This window comes from Callospermophilus lateralis, chromosome 11 (genome assembly GCF_048772815.1).
Source record: "Callospermophilus lateralis isolate mCalLat2 chromosome 11, mCalLat2.hap1, whole genome shotgun sequence".
Lineage (NCBI taxonomy): Eukaryota > Metazoa > Chordata > Mammalia > Rodentia > Sciuridae > Callospermophilus > Callospermophilus lateralis.
In genome coordinates, this window is record NC_135315.1 from 122,650,923 (window position 1) to 122,669,645 (window position 18,723).

Consider the following 18,723-nt stretch of genomic DNA (forward strand, 5'->3'; position numbering starts at 1 on the left):
GTATCCACATCTACAGTAATATCTTCTCTAAGATAATTTGTTTGTTGCCCATTTTTTAGGTTTTTAACATTAGTTATTTAATTAAATGATCTAATTCAGAAGCCCTCATGATTTATTATCTATTTTCTCTATTTCAAATGAATTGTAAAAGCATTACTTTCAGTAAAAAGACTCAGTGAAAAAAAATAAACTCTAAACCTGTTGATCCCATAAAAGTTGAGAGTAGAATACTAGTTAGGCAAGGTTTAGAAGGGATAGGGAAGTTGTCAATGGGAATATTTATATAGTTAAAAGAAATAATTTCTGGAGTATTATTGTAAAGTAGAGTGACTTAGCAATAATGTATAAAGAATTGAAGGGAGAATTCTGAAGGTTCTAACTTTAAGAAATGATAAATATTTAAGAAGGATTTGTTGATTACCCTGAATCTATGATTATACAATGTATACAAATGTTTAAACATTCTATTATATCAATCAGAAATAAAACCTAAAAAATTCTCAATTGTTATTTTCTCCAATCTTGCACAATTCTTATAATTTAATTCTCAAATATTTAACATTTATGCAATAATTAGTCTTCCCATGTAGGAATGAGACTCTGAGGAATTATATAATCAGCTAAGGAACTTAATAATTGCAAGAGTATTGCATCTATGGGACACAGAGAAAATAAATATTACTTTTGTCCTGAATTTAAAGTGAAAATGATGGAGTAATTTATACCCCATCTCTGACATGCACCTTAAATTATTAGACAGTTTTCCTTCTCTGTGGACTAGGGCTATCTTAGTGGCAAAGTGAGCTTGTATAGCTTCAGGACAGATCTGTCATGATAAAACCATTTTTTGAAAAAAAATCTTAGATCTGTCAAATATAATATAGATAGAACATATTCATTCTATTTGTCTTCATTCTGTCATGCACACTATACTCTCCCTCCCGTTTTCTGATATTGATCACTTTAGTTAAACAAGAAAACATTTTATATCATGGAAGTTATTGAATCATTTTGCTGAGGTAAATTTTAATTTATTCAAGTTTTGAATGTTTGCTTTAGAACTGAAGGAAAAGGCATTGAATAGAAGGTTTCAAGAACTTAGCTAGGAACATTGAATGAGCAGTGATGTCAAGCAGAGCTCATTTTTCCTGACTGAGTGCTTCTGGAGAGTCCACAAGGAGGTCAGTACCTTCTTTGGTTTTCATGCTGTCTGAGTTCAGGGCTGCTACAATTTCAGTTCTCAGGGTTCATGTGGCTTTCTAAAACTTATATTGGCAGTAATTTTAGATTTAGTGAAGGAAAAAAAAGTCAATGAGTGTAGAAACGTAGGAATAGGATGCATTTTCCTTCTGAAAGGGATCTTCATGTGATAAGTTGAAGTTTATCTGTGAAACACTATACTGATATAGGCAGGAAGCTTGATAAGGGCATGCTAACTCAGGTTGTTGAACAGAATAAAATTGAAAAGTAGTGTTATAATATAATCATCAGCTATTTAAAAAATATTTTTAGTTAGAGATGTGCACAATACCTTATATTTATTTATTTATTTTAATGTGGTGCTGAGGATTGAAACCCTATCACTGAAAACCCCAGCCCCACCAGTTATTTCTTGCAAAGGTTATTTTTGAGCTCAATAAATGAATGATGTACATTCTAAGTGCCAGGTATTTAGCAATTAACAGGCAAGTTTTTTCATCCTTGCAAGGGTGTAAGTGGTTCTTACAGTTTCCTGATTTATAGAAGATGTTAAAATAAATGTCATTATAAATAAGAGAAAAATAAATGTAAGATCAAAGAAATTTTATCACAGAATATATGTGTGTGTATTGACATATGTATTTGACTTTTTGCAAATAATAATAATAAGAGTTAATGTAAAGTGCTTGCCAATTTTTTCTAATCTTCATGCAATGAGTAATGGCCATGTTTATACTAGCAACATGTCATAAAATATCTATAGGTTAGAATAAGCTTATTCTTGTTAGTATTTTCCCTAGTGTAATAATTCTGGTAGCACCAGATTCAAACTGTAAACAGCATTGCTTTGAAATAATAGACAAGTACGAACAAATTTCCATTAGACTTTTAAGTTGGTTAATAATCATCTACTATTTAAAAACAACTAGCTCAGATTTGTGTTTCTGAAGTTAACTAGAAAGGTCTGCACACAAATCATTAAGAATTCCTTGGCCATTTTACAATTTTTTATTAACATAGTATATATTTTTTTAAATTACTGTATCATAATTTTACCTGGAATTTAAATTTTAAATTTTAGCTTTGTTTATACACTTAAATTATCCAGCTAAAATATTTTACAGAACATTATCAAAAATATATTCTGATATAAATCATGTGTGTTGTTAATTATTCATTAGTAAGCAAATATTATCACAATAATATTATGTAATATTATTTAGAGTGTGAAAGAATATAGAAATATTTTGAATAACACACACACACACACACACACACACACACATATATATATATACACACACAAAAACATATACACAAAGCTTGAAAAAATAATTTGGTTATCTATTGGATAGACAAATGGAAATTCAAATAAAATTAGCCTCAAACTTGCCATGTAAATTAGACATAGTTATACATAATACTAATTTACTTGTCATTTTGTAAGTAACAGTCATGTTACTACATGTCATATTCAATTATAACACTATAAAATTTTTAATTAATATGAGCATATCATTAACAAAAATCAATAATACATTATTGCATTTCTGTGAGTGCACAAATCTCCTGTTCTTGTTAAAAAGACTTATTAAAGGCTTTGAAGGGTTTTATAAATTGAACGTGTTACTCACTGTGTTGTTGGGGTCCATTACTAAGAAAATAGATATTTTCTAGGTGGCATTGAGATACATCTCTAAAACTTTGATAAGAGTGTGGAATGCAAGCTGGGCAAAAGAAAAAAACTACCTCAGGCATCAAGAATCACAGGAACTCAAGCACCAAAGCAGCAAATTGATGAATGAGCACTGCACAGTGCATCTTAGTCATACAAATGATAACCTGGGGTTTACAGATATCAGGCTGAGGGCAGATTGAATAATAGAGAGTATACAATTCATATTAAGAGTGAATTGGACCCAATTAATGGTCTGCCCTCAGAAAATAAATGTGTTTTTAAGGAACACATACAATAATATCCACATATACCCAAAATGAAAATTGTAATTTGTTAAAACACAAAAACTATAAAAGTCCTGATACATTTTCATTTTTACATTTAATCATTTCATTAGTTTACATGGCAATCTCTAGTCACATACTAGCTTACATATTTTTTATATGTTGTCAAAATCTTTGCATCAATTTCAATATTTAAAATTGAAACTAGATAATTCCATTATTATATTTTAAGAAATTACCACCATGAAGAAAATAGACAGGAGATTCATCTTGTCCTTAGTTTACTTTGCTTTCTTTGTGTATTCTCATGCAGTGCTTTTTATTTATGATCTTGAGAAAGTCATGGGAAAGTGAATTCACCTTGTTGCAAAAAAACAGAGAAATGGTATTATAGAATGTTTAGTTGCTTCCTGGTGGTGTCTTTTTCAAAAGGTATATGGAAATGACATTATACATGATATCAAGCTACAGTTAAATATTTTTCTGTCAAGGAGAGAGGAGATTTCAGAAATATGAATCTGCTCCCCTTTGGGCCTATCTTGAATTCTGGCTCTTACCCCCAGCCAACTGTCAGGCATAGATCTATGTAAACATCAGTTCCTCATGGCTTTAAAGCTAAATTCCAGGCTTTAAAGCTAAAGTTTCTTGACAGACGATATTTTAGGAAGACATCTCCTGAGACTTGCTCACAGTGCAATCAGGCATGTCTCGATTTCTATAGGCAAATCTCTGCATTTGCTCTATCATTTCTTATAAGAGAGAGAATATGCTCCTAATGAATAGACACATTAAGATTTGCCTTTATAGAAGGTTTATCCATCACTTGTTTAAACATGATATTTATGCATTATTATTTTTGTAGGATTATAAATTCTACATAAAGTATTCATTTCCATTTTTAAATTACAATCTTGGTTTCAGACTTGATAAGGGTATGTAAAATTTTCTCAAGAAAATATTTTATATAGAAGAAATCATGCAATACCTTGAATTTCAAACAAGGTTCACATTCGTCTGAACCATCAAATGGAATAGAAAATATCTGAAAAGTCCAAAGTACAAAAACTACAGGATAAAGGGTCCAGAATATGTAGGGTGTTATGCTCAAATTCGGGACCCCCAAAGACCACCAGAGACCCAAGATCGATGTAAGCAGCAAAGAGGTGTTTATTTCGAGCTAGCTCAGTCCTCTTTGCTCACACAGCAACTGGTGACGCTGAGAGGCCCTGATCCCAGGGATTGCAGCAGTTTTATACACTCTTTGGAGAAGGCAGGGACCCCCATATACATCATAGCATCTTTAGCAAATCATCACACATCTCGGGAAAATCAAATAACAACTCTAAAACATGATTAGCACATTCACTGGCGGAAACGTGTTGGGTAGGCGTGATTCCTTTGAACTGATTGGGATATTCATTTGAACTGATTGGTTTAAGCCAAGAGGGGTATTCATGCTGAACAACATGGTTTACCAACACCATAAACTACTGGGAACATTTAAAATACCCTCGCTATCATTGTCTTCTAATTTTTAAGCATTTAATTCATTATAACATGCTACATATTAAAGTATGAATTACTAAATAATATGTGTATTTTAAAACTGAGATAAATGTAGAAATTAATTTACTAGGAGAATTTAGAAAAATATAAGATATTATAATCTAGAATCTAAAGTAAAAATGTTTAAGCATAATTATTATATTTCCAGTAAGAAATATCTTACCATTTTAAAACTCTTAAAGATAAAAATACATATTTCATTGAATCAGAATTTTGTTTTAGGGCATAATGTAACTAAGGATGAAATAGTATGATTTTGGAAAATAGAAAGATAAAAATTTTATCTTATGTAATATTGATTTTGGTAAATTTTGAAGAAATACTTTAAAAAGCTTAATTTCCTTTAACTTTCAAATATTTCCTTACTATTGCCAAATCAAAAGATCCTACTTTTCCTTGACTTATATTCAATCAGTAAGGTTAAGCATTATTTTAAACACATGAGCTTACTTATAAACTAAGAGGTATGAAAATGAAGAAAGCCATTATTTTAGATATTTGGATGGTAAAAATTGCTATTATGCAAAGGGATTTTATCTTAATTTTTCTGGAAGATGATTCAATTTATTTACATTGCATATTATAAAATTAGCATAGATTCATTTATTCATGATTATCTGGAAATAAATATTGAACTAAGAAAAAATTTATCTGGTAATAAGCATATTTTGTTACTAATGATGTACATAACAGATTTTTTAAAGAGATTGTATGCAATATATATATATATATATATATATATATATATATATATATATATATATATATATATATTTGGGACTGGGAGTATACCTCAGTAGTAGAGCACTTCCCTAGCATTTGTAAGGCCCTGGGTTTAATCCTCAACTCCACAGAAAAGGAAAAACAACCACAACCAATTATTCCCTAACACTTTTGTCAATATGTTTGTGAATGTAAAATAACTTGTATTTCAAATGAAGCGTTGTGTTTCTTATTTAAAGGAATGAGTAACTTCAAGTTTCCAGTATCAAAGATGAATTCCAGGTAGACATGTTTGTAGTTGCCATGCCTTTTTCACTACCCTAGAAAAATATGTTAAGTGGAAAATACAATATAAATTTGAGTGAGTATTTGCCCATGTCCAAGTATGAGTTAAAGGTTTAGAAATATTTTATTGTCAAAAAGAGTACAAAGTGTGAAATATCTAATAATTTGTAGGTTTTTCATTTTATTAAAAGTAGATTTTATGGTAATAATAAAAGCACCTATCCTTTGAAATTAACTATGAGTGCCAAGCACCTTGCAAGAACTATTGTATTTGAGGTTTACAACACCATTGTCTAGAGAGCTGTCTTCCTTGTTAAGAAGGAGAGGCAGAGATAGAATTCAGACTTGGAAAACCATAACTCTAATATGCAAACCTTCAACCCATGTGCTATATTCCCTTCTGAGCACTAGAGTTGTTGTTTTTTTTTTGGATAACTCAAAACTAAATCATTCCAAATCTTAATTTACTTCTAATTGTATTAAATTTTTTTTGAAAGCGAATTTTCTTATTACAAAAGTAGCACATCCTGTGAAGTCTATAAAAAAATAAAAGTTAAATAAAATAAAAAAATTAATTACCCATAGTCATAATACTCCCAAATTAATTCATTCACTAACTGTAAATTCTGTGGATTTTTTCACGTTAGGTATCTGTAGGCCCACATAGCCACAGACTAGTGATGGTCTCCTTCCATCTAAAACTTAGACCCTAAAGATTGAAGGCATTAGGATTAAATGATGCCTCCCTGTTATTATATAGCAAGTGATAATGTTAACTGTAATGTTTAAAAATTATTTTTTTCTGATAACATTTTACTTTATTAAATGTCCATGTTGTCAATGTTTACAACATTATTCATGATAGTTCATGGCATTCCAGTAAATATGTAAGTATTTTAACACTTATTTTCTTTAATTTTTTTTTACCAACTATTGGATTTTAGTGAAATTTTACCATGTTTATTTTTCTTTAAACTTGAATCCATGTACTTATGCATTATGCATGCCTACATGATTGCAGGATTGCATTTCTTTTTTTTTTGTACCAAGGATTGGACCCAGTGATGCTTAACCACAGAGCCACATACACAGTCCTTCTTTTTTAAAGAGAGGTGAGAGAGAGAGAGAGAGAGAGAGAGAGAGAGAGACAGAATTTTTAATATTTATTATTTTTTTAATTTTTGGTGGACGCAACATCTTTGTACGTGGTGCTGAGGATCGAACCCGGGTCGCACGCATGCCAGGCGAGGGCGCTACCACTTGAGCCACATCCCCAGCCCAACAGCCCTTTTTTGTATTTTATTTAGAAACAGGATCTCACTGAGTTGAGTTGCTGAGGGACTCACTAAATTGCTGAGGCTGGCTTTGAACTCACAATCATCCTGCCTCAACCTCCCAAGGCTCTGGCGTTACAGGTATGTACCATTGCAACCAGCTAAATGATTTCATTTTAAGAGCCCACATTGCAGTTCAATTCTCCAGGTATATTAAACATATTATTCTTAAAGTAATTTTTATGTAGGTAATGAGTGTGTGTGTGTGTGTGTGTGTGTATTACTTTAAATAATTTTATATATAATTGTATACAAACATATATAATTATATATAACTTGAAAAACAAGCAACTTCTTTTCACTCTTCATAAGGATTATAAGATGTTGAAAGAGGATTTCCTTGTAGGAAGTAAAATGTCTCAGTATTCATATGTTTCAGGAATACCACAAAAGGAATTTTGAAGTAAGACTGCTAACAATGTGCAATGATTTTCAGAATATTGAGAAAACAGTGAATTGAACAAGACTATATAATAGCACTATTTTAGAGTAGAAACTTTTTTGACACAATTATTCACTCACAGAAACTTGAGAATATAATACAGTTTTTGCCTTAGAGAATTCAAAACATGTTTTCTCCTGTGCTGATAGTATGATGTTATTTTCACAAATTAAGAGCCCTCAATAAAGAAATGGCCCGACTCTCTAACTACTGTCAAAGATAATAGCTCAAGATCAACTACTTCAAAATTAAAATGACAACTTATTTTTTTCAGCTCTTCTCTCCTATTTAATTGGCATCTATCCAAAAATTCCATACATGGGTCAAATTATTTATTTACATGGAAATACATTTTGCAATGAATTTACACTGAAGCCTTTTAAAGTGAGTTGTGGGGCAGAATATTAGATGTCTGCTGGGTAAAACATTGTGATTTTTTAATGAATCCAATGGTATATTGGTAACTGTTATGCTCGAATTCGGGACCCCCAAAGATCACCAGAGACCCAAGATTGATGTAAGCAGCAAAGAGGTGATTATTGCGAGCTAGTTCAGTCCTCCATGCACACACACAGCAACTGGTGACACTGAGAGGCCCCCAGCCCAGGGTTTGCAGCAGTTTTATACATTCTTTGGAGAAGGCAAGGACTTCACATACATCATAGCATCCCTTAGCAAATCAACAGTCAAAACCCCAATGGCATTTCTTGTAGAAATAAATAAAGCAATCATGAAATTCATATGGAAAAACAAAAGACCCAGAATAGCAAAAGCAATTCTTTTTTTTTAAGAAAGAGTGAGAGAGAGGAGAGAGAGGGAAGAGAATTTTAATATTTATTTTTTAGTATTTGGCGGACACAACATCTTCGTCTGTATGTGGTCCTGAGAATCAAACCCAGGCCACATGCATGCCAGGCGAGTGCGCTACCGCTTGAGCCACATCCCCAGCCCAGCAAAAGCAATTCTAAGCAGGAAGTGTGAATCTGGAGGTATAGCGATTCCAGAGTTCAAACTGTACTACAAAGCAATAGTAACAAAAACAGTGTGGCACTGGTACCAAAACAGGCAGGTGGACCAATGGTACAGAATAGAGGACACAGAAACCAATTCACAAAACTACAACTATCTTATATTTGATAAAGGGGCTAAAAAGCATGCAATGGAGGAAGGATAGCATCTTCAACAAATGGTGCTGGGAAAACTGGAAATCCATATGCAACAAAATGAAACTGAATCCCTTTCTCTCGCCATGCACAAAAGTTAACTCAAAATGGATCAAGGAGTTAGATATCAAATCAGAGACACTGCATCTGATAGAAGGAAAAGTTGGCTACGATCTACATACTGTGTGGTCGGGCTCCAAATTCCTTAATAGGATGCCCATAGCCCAAGAGTTAATAACAAGAATAAACAAATAGGACTTACTTAAACTAAAAAATTTTTCTCAGCAAGAGAAACAATAAGAAAGGTAAATAGAGAGCCTACATCCTGGGAACAAATTTTTACCCCTCACACTTCAGATAGAGCCCTAATATTCAGAATATACAAAGAACTCAAAAAATTAAACAATAAGATAATAAATAACCCAATCAACAAATGGACCAAGGACCTGAACAGACACTTCACAGAGGAGGACATACAATCAATCAGCAAGTACGTGAAAAAATGCTCACCATCTCTAGCAGTCAGAGAAATGCAAATCAAAACCACCCTAAGATACCATCTCACTCCAGTAAGATTGGCAGCCATTATGAAGTCAAACAACAATAAGTGTTGGCAAGGATGTGGGAAAAAGGGTACACTTGTACACTGCTGGTGGGACTGCAAACTGGTGAGGCCATCTTGGAAAGCATTATGGAGATTCCTGGGAAAGCTGGGAATGGATCCACCATTTGACCCAGCTATTGCCCTTCTCGGACTATTCCCTGAGGATCTTAAAAGAGCGTACTATAGGGATACTGCCACATCAATGACCATAGCGGCACAATTCACAATAGCTAGACTGTGGAACCAACCTAGCTAGATGAATGGATAAAAAAATGTGGCACCTATGCCCAATGAAGTATTATGCAGCACTAAAAAATGACAAAATTATAGAATTTGCAGGAAAATGAATGGCATTAGAACAGATTATGCTAAGTGAAGCTAGCCAATCCTTAAAAATCAAATGCCAAATGTCTTCTTTGATATAAAGAGAGTAACTAAGAACAGAAAAGGGAGGAAGAGCATGAGGAAAAGATTAACATTAAACAGAGACGAGTGGGGGGAGAGAAAAGGAGAGAGAAGGGGAAATATGGAAATGGTAGGAGACCCTCAATGTTACACAAATTACATATAAGAGGTTGTGAGGGGAAAGGAGGGGAAACAAGGGAGAGAATCTAACAACAGCAGATGAGGTAGAGAGGGAAGATGGGAGGGAAGGGGAGGGGGGATAGTAGGGGATAGGAAAGGCAACAGAATAAAACAGTCACTAATATGGCATTATGCAAAAATTGTGAATGTGTAACTGATGTGATTCTGCAATTTGTATTTGGGGTAAAAATGGGAGTTCATAACTCACTTGAATCAAATGTATGAAAGATGATATGTCATGAGCTTTGTAATGTTTTGAACCACCAATAAAAAAAAGTAACACTAAAAATAAATAAAACAAATAAATATACAAAATAAAGATTAAAAAAAATCTTCACACACCATGGGAAAATCAAATAACAACTCTAAAACATGATTAGCACATTCACTGGTGGGAACAAGTAGGGTAGGAGTGATTGGTCAGTACAAAAGGGGTATTTGTATGAACTGATTGGTTTGAGCCAAGAGGGGTGTATGTGCTGAACTACATGGTTTCCCAACTTGTTATCAACTACCATAAAACACTGGCATCCCAGGTATTTCCCTGTCTCATGCTGATTGGTGGCTGCTAGGGGCCTGATATGGATCCCCACCTAGCCTGACTGAGTCAAGGACACCTGGAGCAGCAGATCTTTCCTGTTATTTGTAGATAAACAACTCAGCAGGGTGGGAATGTGCTTAGGAGTGCTCTGTGGGTCTTTCCAAGGACTAAGGTCATGTCCCTTCCTTGGACAGTCTTTGCTCTAAGTTAGAGGCTGGGTTTTTCAGTAACATCAGTTTTTAACATTTTTGAAGGAAAATTATTCATGCTGTTTCTCTGCAGTGATGAACTTTGAGGATTCCTATATTCATTTGACCTTATGTTAGATGAAGCTGACCCAGATTTGCATGCAGAGAAAAAAAATTTTGGCTCAGACAGCAATCACTAAGCTCATTTAACTGAAAAAAATTGGTTGTTCAGTAAAAAGTCTTGGTTAACTTTCTGTATGTTAAGAGATTGGGGTTTTGATACTATGTTCAGCTTGGTAGAAAACAAAGATACATACACTTAGTATTACTATATAAACAAAAGCACTATTTTACTCAGGTATTAATTGCCTGACACTTTTGTTCAACTGATTTATTTCTATAGATAGTAACTATTAGATACCTAACCAAGCCATTAACTATAGATAATACCTGAATTTACAAGTGTTATCTTTCTGACAAAATTATGGCTTTTTTCTTATTCTGTATTCAATGAGTGTCTTGATTGAGGCTCAACAGTCATAGTAGGTGATTTATACTTTAGAATTTTTGATTGAAACACCATAATGTGGTAAAAATAAACCAACAAACATTATTGAAATAGTAATACTGAGTGGAGAAAGAATTTTAAGTATGACTAGCTTCATAATAATTGTAAGTTTAAACTATGGTGATATTTTTTCATTAAAGGAAAAGAATGATTGTTCTTTGTAGATATAGCATCTCTGAGGTTCTTATTAACTACTATATGATAAAATTATAAATTATTGTTAGTTATGGAATACTTTTTTACATGTCCAAAATCTTTATACATGTCCAAAATATATTTTTCAAATTTAAAGTACTTTATACATAATAATGATTTTTAATCACTTCCCTCTGAAGAAAATAATCACTATCCCCTTTTTTAGTGATTAGACACATAGAAGTTTATCTTCTTGCTTATTGACACATGAATATAGAGATGGAGGTCAGAGTATTCATCTAAATTTTGTTCTCATACATTCTTGGCAACCTCATAGAAATTGTCATTACTGTCAAATGGTTTTAAAATTCTCTATGTACAGTTTTATTTTTTTTAGCAAGCATTTAATATGACAAAGATGGACATTTTCTTAATCATTGTATCATGGTTTCAAAAAGAATAATTAGTAAAGCCAAACTCATGGTGTGATATAGACTCTGAAATAGCAATCAAAAATAAATATTATATAATATATTCAACTATTTTGAATCTCTACAACCCAAAAGATTGTCTGAATTCATACTCCAAGAAGAATGTATGATTAAGTTACTGAATCAAAAACTTCCATGTTAAACTATCAATGTTTACCTTTTACTTTATTAGGTAATATATATAAAAACTAAAGTTAAAGACATTATCTCAATAAACAAGTCTCACATAGCTTTGCTATTAAGTTTTTATTTTTTTGTACTACAGTTGCAGAGCATTGCCTACTGTCAAAAAATAATTAGGTTAACTGGGGATGAACATTCTCTAATGGTAAAATCGCCAGATTGCAATCATGGGTGAGCCCCAGTTTCTATTCTTGGAAGCACTGGATAATGCCAAGCCTAAGTTTCTGTAAGTCTTTTTAACAGTGTTCACTTTTGTTCTCCTAATTATAAAAAAGTTCAATTTAACACATATTTTGATCACTTAATAGCAAATTAATATATGAGGGACATGGGAGACCCAAAAACTAACAAGATGAACTAAAGGACTTAAAAGACTCAGAGCTTAATGGGAAAGGCATTATAAAAATAATTGTTTTCATTAAATATATAGAATTTACAGAATTTAAATAGTAGTAACTACTTTCTGATGGTGAGCTCACAGATAATTTGCCTAAATGTAGTGGTTAAAGCCGTATTTAGAAGATATGAAAAATGATAAGACAGTGAAAGACATTCAGGAGAGGATCTAGGTAGAAGAAACAGTGGGAAATTCTCAAGTGCAAAGAAAGTTGTGGTCCTTTAGAAAGTAAAGAAAGATATTCTGGAAGTAAACTGTGATTCTTTGAAGAATAAGATAAGACTTTAAATTTTATTCTCTAAGCAATGGGCAGGCAGTGAATGTTTTAATGAACAGATCCAGATGATTATCAACTGCAGGTTTGTTGTGAAAAACCAGCCTCTACCTCAGAGCAAAGCCTGTCCAAGGAAGGGACATGACCTTAGTCCTTGGAAAAAACCCACAGAGCACTCCCAAGCACATTCCCACCCTGCTAAGTTGTTTATCTACAAATAACAGGAAAGATCTGTTGCACCAGGTGTCCCTGACTCAGTCAGGCTAGGTGGGGATTCATAGCAGCCCCCTAGCAGCCACCAATCAGCATGAGACAGGGAAATACCTGGGATGCCAGATAACCCTCCCAGTGGTTTATGGTGGTTGATAACAAGTTGGAAAACCATGTAATTCAGCACATACACTCCTCTTGGCTCAAACCAATCAGTTCAAACAAATACCCCTTTTGTACTGATCAATCACCCCTACCCAACTTGTTCCCGCCAGTGAATGTGCTAATCATGTTTTAGAGTTGTTATTTGATTTTCCTGTCGTGTGTGATGATTTGCTATGATGTAAGTGAAGTCCCTGCCCTCCCCAAAGAATGTATAAAACTGCTGCAAACCCTGGGCTCGGGGCCCCTCAGCATCACCAGTTGCTGTGTGTGTGCACGGAGGACCAAGCTAGCTTGCAATAAACACCTCTTTGTTGCTTACATCGATCTTGGGTCTCTGGTGGTCTTTGGGGGTCCCAAATTCGAGCATAACAATTGCTATTAAAAGATGTCAGAAGACTATCTCTACCAGTGGCTCTGTGTATGATGAGATTAAAGATTAGTTAGTTTAGATTTACAGTCCTAAACTTAGACAATGGCAATGAGTGATTAAATATAAGATAGGATATACTAAAAATATCTCTGTCTATAAAGATGTATATATAGTTGGTATATATAGGTATATAAGAGTTGCCAAAATCTAGGGAAAGAGAAAAGACAGTATTAATTTTTCAATTTAGGTAGAAGCTTTTTAATAAAATTTTGCAATCCATTTTGCAAATCCATGCAAAACTCTTCAAAATAAAGGCTTTCACATCACATCATTATGAATAGTACTGTTAACTCATTCAAGTTACAATATGGGATTTTTTGAAATAGTTTTTCCAGTCTAAGCATTATCAACTCATTTAATTCAACACTTCTGCAAAAGAGTCTCGGGCTTCATTTTGGCCAAATATAAAATGCCACTCTGACATTATTAGGAAACTTGAGTCATCATGTTTTTACTGAGTGAGAAACAATTTGATAAACTTCTGGGACTATTGTTGAGAGCCACAGCCCAGTCAGAATGATGCCTGGCATTTGCCAGAGGGAATGGTTGAAAGGTAAAGCCAGCGAACCATTGAGATGGTGATTTGAGTTAAGCTTTATATAATTGCTTTGATGCTGGATTGATTGTATTGTATATTTGACCTTTACTGTCGAGCAATAGGGTGGCTCTTGATGTACACACATTCATTTGGCTGCCCACAAATAAAATAAAAGAGAGAAGAATTTTATTTTATTTGAAGAAAATTTATTGAAATATAAAAGAATAAGGCATTGAGTCCTTCAGTAATATGAAAAATTCAATTTCTAAGACTGTAGCCATGGGAAAAGTCCGTTTAAAAAAAAAAACAATCTCTTTCCTGATAATGCCTGATTCTTCTGTATAGAGCATTCGTATCTACATATCATTGTTGAGTCACTGTTAGCTATGATTTTATTTATACCCAACTTTTACCATTCAGTCATTAAGGTGTTAACTTTGTCTTTTTATATTGTTCACAGTGGTTAGGAAAACTATCAGAGTCAGAGAAACAGAGGAATTTTAAGGTGCTCAGGAGGTTTATGTTAACCTGCTGGCCAGAAAAACCAGTTGTGATACCCCTGGCTCTCTAGTCTCTTATTTATCCTTAAAAATTCACAGTGAACTCTGTACTTTCCAAAGCACTCCATCTCATATTTCAGAGGGTCTCTGGCTTAGAAAGTTCCTTAAATTGAGATGGAAGTTGCCTCATCTTAGCTCCTCAGCACTGGCACTTTGCTTTTTTTGAAAAACAGAAAAGCCTGATCCTTCTTACACATAACAGACTTTCAAATATTTGAGGTCTACTGCATTGCCATATAAGAAAAGTACATATGAGTGGGATAAACTGTTAGGTGTATTGTTTGTGTTCTTTGTCCATTGATTAATTTGCTTTCTTGCTAGAAAACCTCAGAAAATTGAGGTTAGATGTTAGAGATTCTTATTAGTTATTTCTCACTGAAATATTTTCTTATCACCAGTTGACTTATTTTTTAATAAAGTCTTTTTTTAATATGTTCAAATAAAGGCATGAGAGTGACCTGAAGGGAACCGAATATATAAGAGTTAAGTTAGTATTCAGTACCTTAAATTTTAGTTTTCTATTATTTAATATAATATCTACATTATATTATAGAAATTTATCCACTCTTTTAAGCTTATTAAGTTTATCTACTAATGTTATGAGATTTGCATAAGTATTTTCCAGTTATTGCTAATCATGTCTAAACAGAAGAATGGGGAAGATAAAAGGAAAGAGATTGAATCACTTCATTATTTCTAATTTAACCACTATGGAAAATGGTGATACCTCCAAAAATCAAATATCCAATTTCCATAGCATCTAGCAATTCCACATCTGAGTGTAGACCCCAAAGACATGAAATCAAGTTCTTGATCAGTATTTGAACACACATTATTTGCAACAGCCAAAAGGTGGAAGCAGCCCCAGTGTTCATTTTCAGATAAATGGATAAGTAAAATGTGATATAAAAACATAGTGAAATATTATTCAGTTTAAAAGGGGAAAAATTATGACCAATACCATAATGTTGATATGCCTTATTGTAAGGGTCCCACGAACGATGGAGAAAGAGCCCACCAAGAGACTGACTCATGCAACAGCAAAAGGGGGTTATTGGGGATCCAGTGCGCTGGGGCTCCGTGCTCACTCAACAAGGGAGAGTGGCCCCAAGCCCCGAGCAGGGGTCGAGCAGTGCTTAAGTCCACTTTTTGGGGAGGGCGGGGGCTTTGCATACATCAGAGCAAATCATCATGAGGCACAGGAAAATCAAACAACAACTCTCAAACATGATTAGCACATTCAGTGGTGGGAACAGATAGGGATGGACTGATAGGTGAGTCCTAAGGAGGGGGGATACATTCAAACTGATTAGTTTGGGCCCTGAGGTGCCTACGTGCCAAGATGCACAGGGTCCTAGGTTATTAAACAACTAAATGGTCAGGGGGAATATCTACTGGGCAGTCCCAGGAATTGTTTCTAACAGCCACAAGAATTTCAGTTTTTGGGTGTAGCATAGAAACTTAACAATACCTGGTCATTTACATTTTAACTCAGGCTTTGCAGCTTAGAAACTTTACCCTTTCATTATGATAAGATAAGTAAAGCAAACCAGCCACAAAGTATGATATTGTGTTATGTGATTCCTCTTATAGGTGCTTCCTAGCAAAATCACATTTCAAGAGAGGAAAAATAGAACAGTGAGGACCAAAGAATGAAGGGAGGAGACATTGGAATGGGGAGTGTTTGATAGGTAAAGTGTTTGACTTTCAGATGATGAAAATGTTCTGGAGATGGATGGTGTTTGTGGTTGCATAACAATGCAATGTGTTTATGTACATAGTGCCACAAAACTAATAACTTAAATTGGATAAAATCGTACATTTTATGTAAAATATCTTTTATTGGAATTTTTAAAATGAGAGAGTTAATTGTTCATTCCTATGAAAAAATAAAGGGGAGTAATGAGAGTAAGAAAGTTCTGATGAAAAAAAATGTGTTATATAAGTCACATTCATCAACTGTAACATGAATGATACTACAGTTGATCTGAGTCATGTCTTAATTTTGTGATACATGGAGCATTAGAAGATGTAGTTGTCCAAGAAGAGAAATCAATAAAATTTAAAGTTGTGGGCCTGGTCAATACACAATCTTAATGAATCTAATTAATGAGTTTGGAAAGATTGATTTGAACATTCTAAGAAAGGTTTATCTTTATCATGCAATAGGTTGCTCTGTTACTTTGCAACTCTAAATGCACTTAAATAAGCCATACCACCACCTCACCAGCTCATAAATATTATCTATAGTTTTCTATCTAACTTTCTTTTGATATATTGTGTTTTCTCCTAAGGAGGTATTGCCTTTATCCTGAGATTCTACACACTAAAGTAAAATTAGGTTGATTCTATTAGGGATAATTTAAAAAGTGATATCTTTGAAACAGTTTCATTCAATGAGATTCTCTTAGATGAATGTCAGAAACCTCACTTTTTTCTATTAGTGATGTGCAGTTTGCTGTGGGGTTTTATATTTTTCTGAAACTGATGACTTAATTGCTTTGGGGAAGTTCAGATGCAGATTTTACCTTGAAGAGTCAAAAATCATTGCTAAATGATGGGTCAAGTGTAATGGGATTAAGGATTTTTTTCCACCCTTTTTATGTTAATTACCCATCCATAAAGGAAGAAACTAATCACCCTGTCCCTGACTAATGCTCTGTAGGTTTTTTATATCATTTGATGAAACTATTACAAAAGATAAAGGTAGAAAAATTATTTTCTACTTTAGATATGCATATAACATGAGAGTTGGCAGGATTTGAGTTTCTGAGACTAAATGAATATGAAGTAATGAAATTCCACCCCACGTAGAGGAGCAACACTAAAGTTATCTTTGATGTTAAAAATAAGTGTGACATGTGTGTTTCTAATACCAAAGTCTTTCTGCCCCTTCTTTAGACTTTGTAGGCATAAAGCTGTGGCCACTTGAACTTTGTCTGATTATAAGCAGAGTCAGGACAATAATGAGCTTATCCATGGAAGTCTGTCCTGCTTGGAGATAACAGGTTTTAAAAAAATTGGATCTGCCTGTATTTTGAATATAACATGAATATTTGCTCATGTGTTGTAACCCACTTCTATAGAAAAGAAAATTGCTTCATTTTTTTCAGTTATTCCCTTTATAAAAACAACCCTCTATAAAATCACCTGGGGAGGAAATATTCCAGTAACAACTGCTGGCATAGAGAGAGTTACGTTCTTTTCTATGGACACAACCTAGAAGCCATCTGCATTTAAAGTAGGTTGTGTTAAATGCTGATGAAAATGCAGAGAAAGGAAACTCAGGTGGTTGGTGGAACTGGAAAGTAGTATTGGCATTATGGAAAAAGAATGGAGGTTCCTCAAAAATTAAAAATAGAGCTATCATGTGATTAAAAATTCTCAATTCTGAGGACATATCTAAAGGAAGTAAAATCACTATGTCAGTGATGCCTGCCCTCCTGTATATATGCAGCACTATTTACAGTAGCCAAAATATAAACCCACCAAGAATGCTCATTAAGAAGTGAATGGAAAAAGAAACCATAGTACCAAAGTTACCTAAAGCAAACATTGTGCTTACCATAAAAAGTGGAAAGAAGATCAAGTCTTTTAAATTTCATATAATACTGTCATATGTATATTATACTGTCTTCTAATAGAAACAGAAAAAACACAATCATCACATGAAACTTTAGTGTATTATACTTAGTCTTCCATGGATGAAATAGACCACACGAAGGAAATGTAGAGGCAGGAAAGGCAGATAATTTGATTATTGAATTTATTAGAAAAGTCCTAAAATGTAGAATTTTATATACTAAACATGCAATATACTTCATACTTGCTCTTGATTATTTAACATTCGGGACACAAATAATCTGTATTAATGTACAGAAATAAGCATATATATATATAGTTTGATGCAATCTGAGATGATAACAAACATAAATTACTTTCATAAATAAATAGGGAGAACAAATTTTTTTCCATATATACCGATTAAACAGTAGATGTATGTACTTTGACTAATTAATATTTCAGGGTTTAAATTAAACTCTTTGCTTAGAATGCCCAACCAAATGTGACTTGAAATATACTTATGGATTTTCTTGAATTTCCATAATTGGTTATTTTTGAGATTTAGGTAATAAGGAATTTAAACATTTACTTATTTGGGAATGATCTTGATTCTAT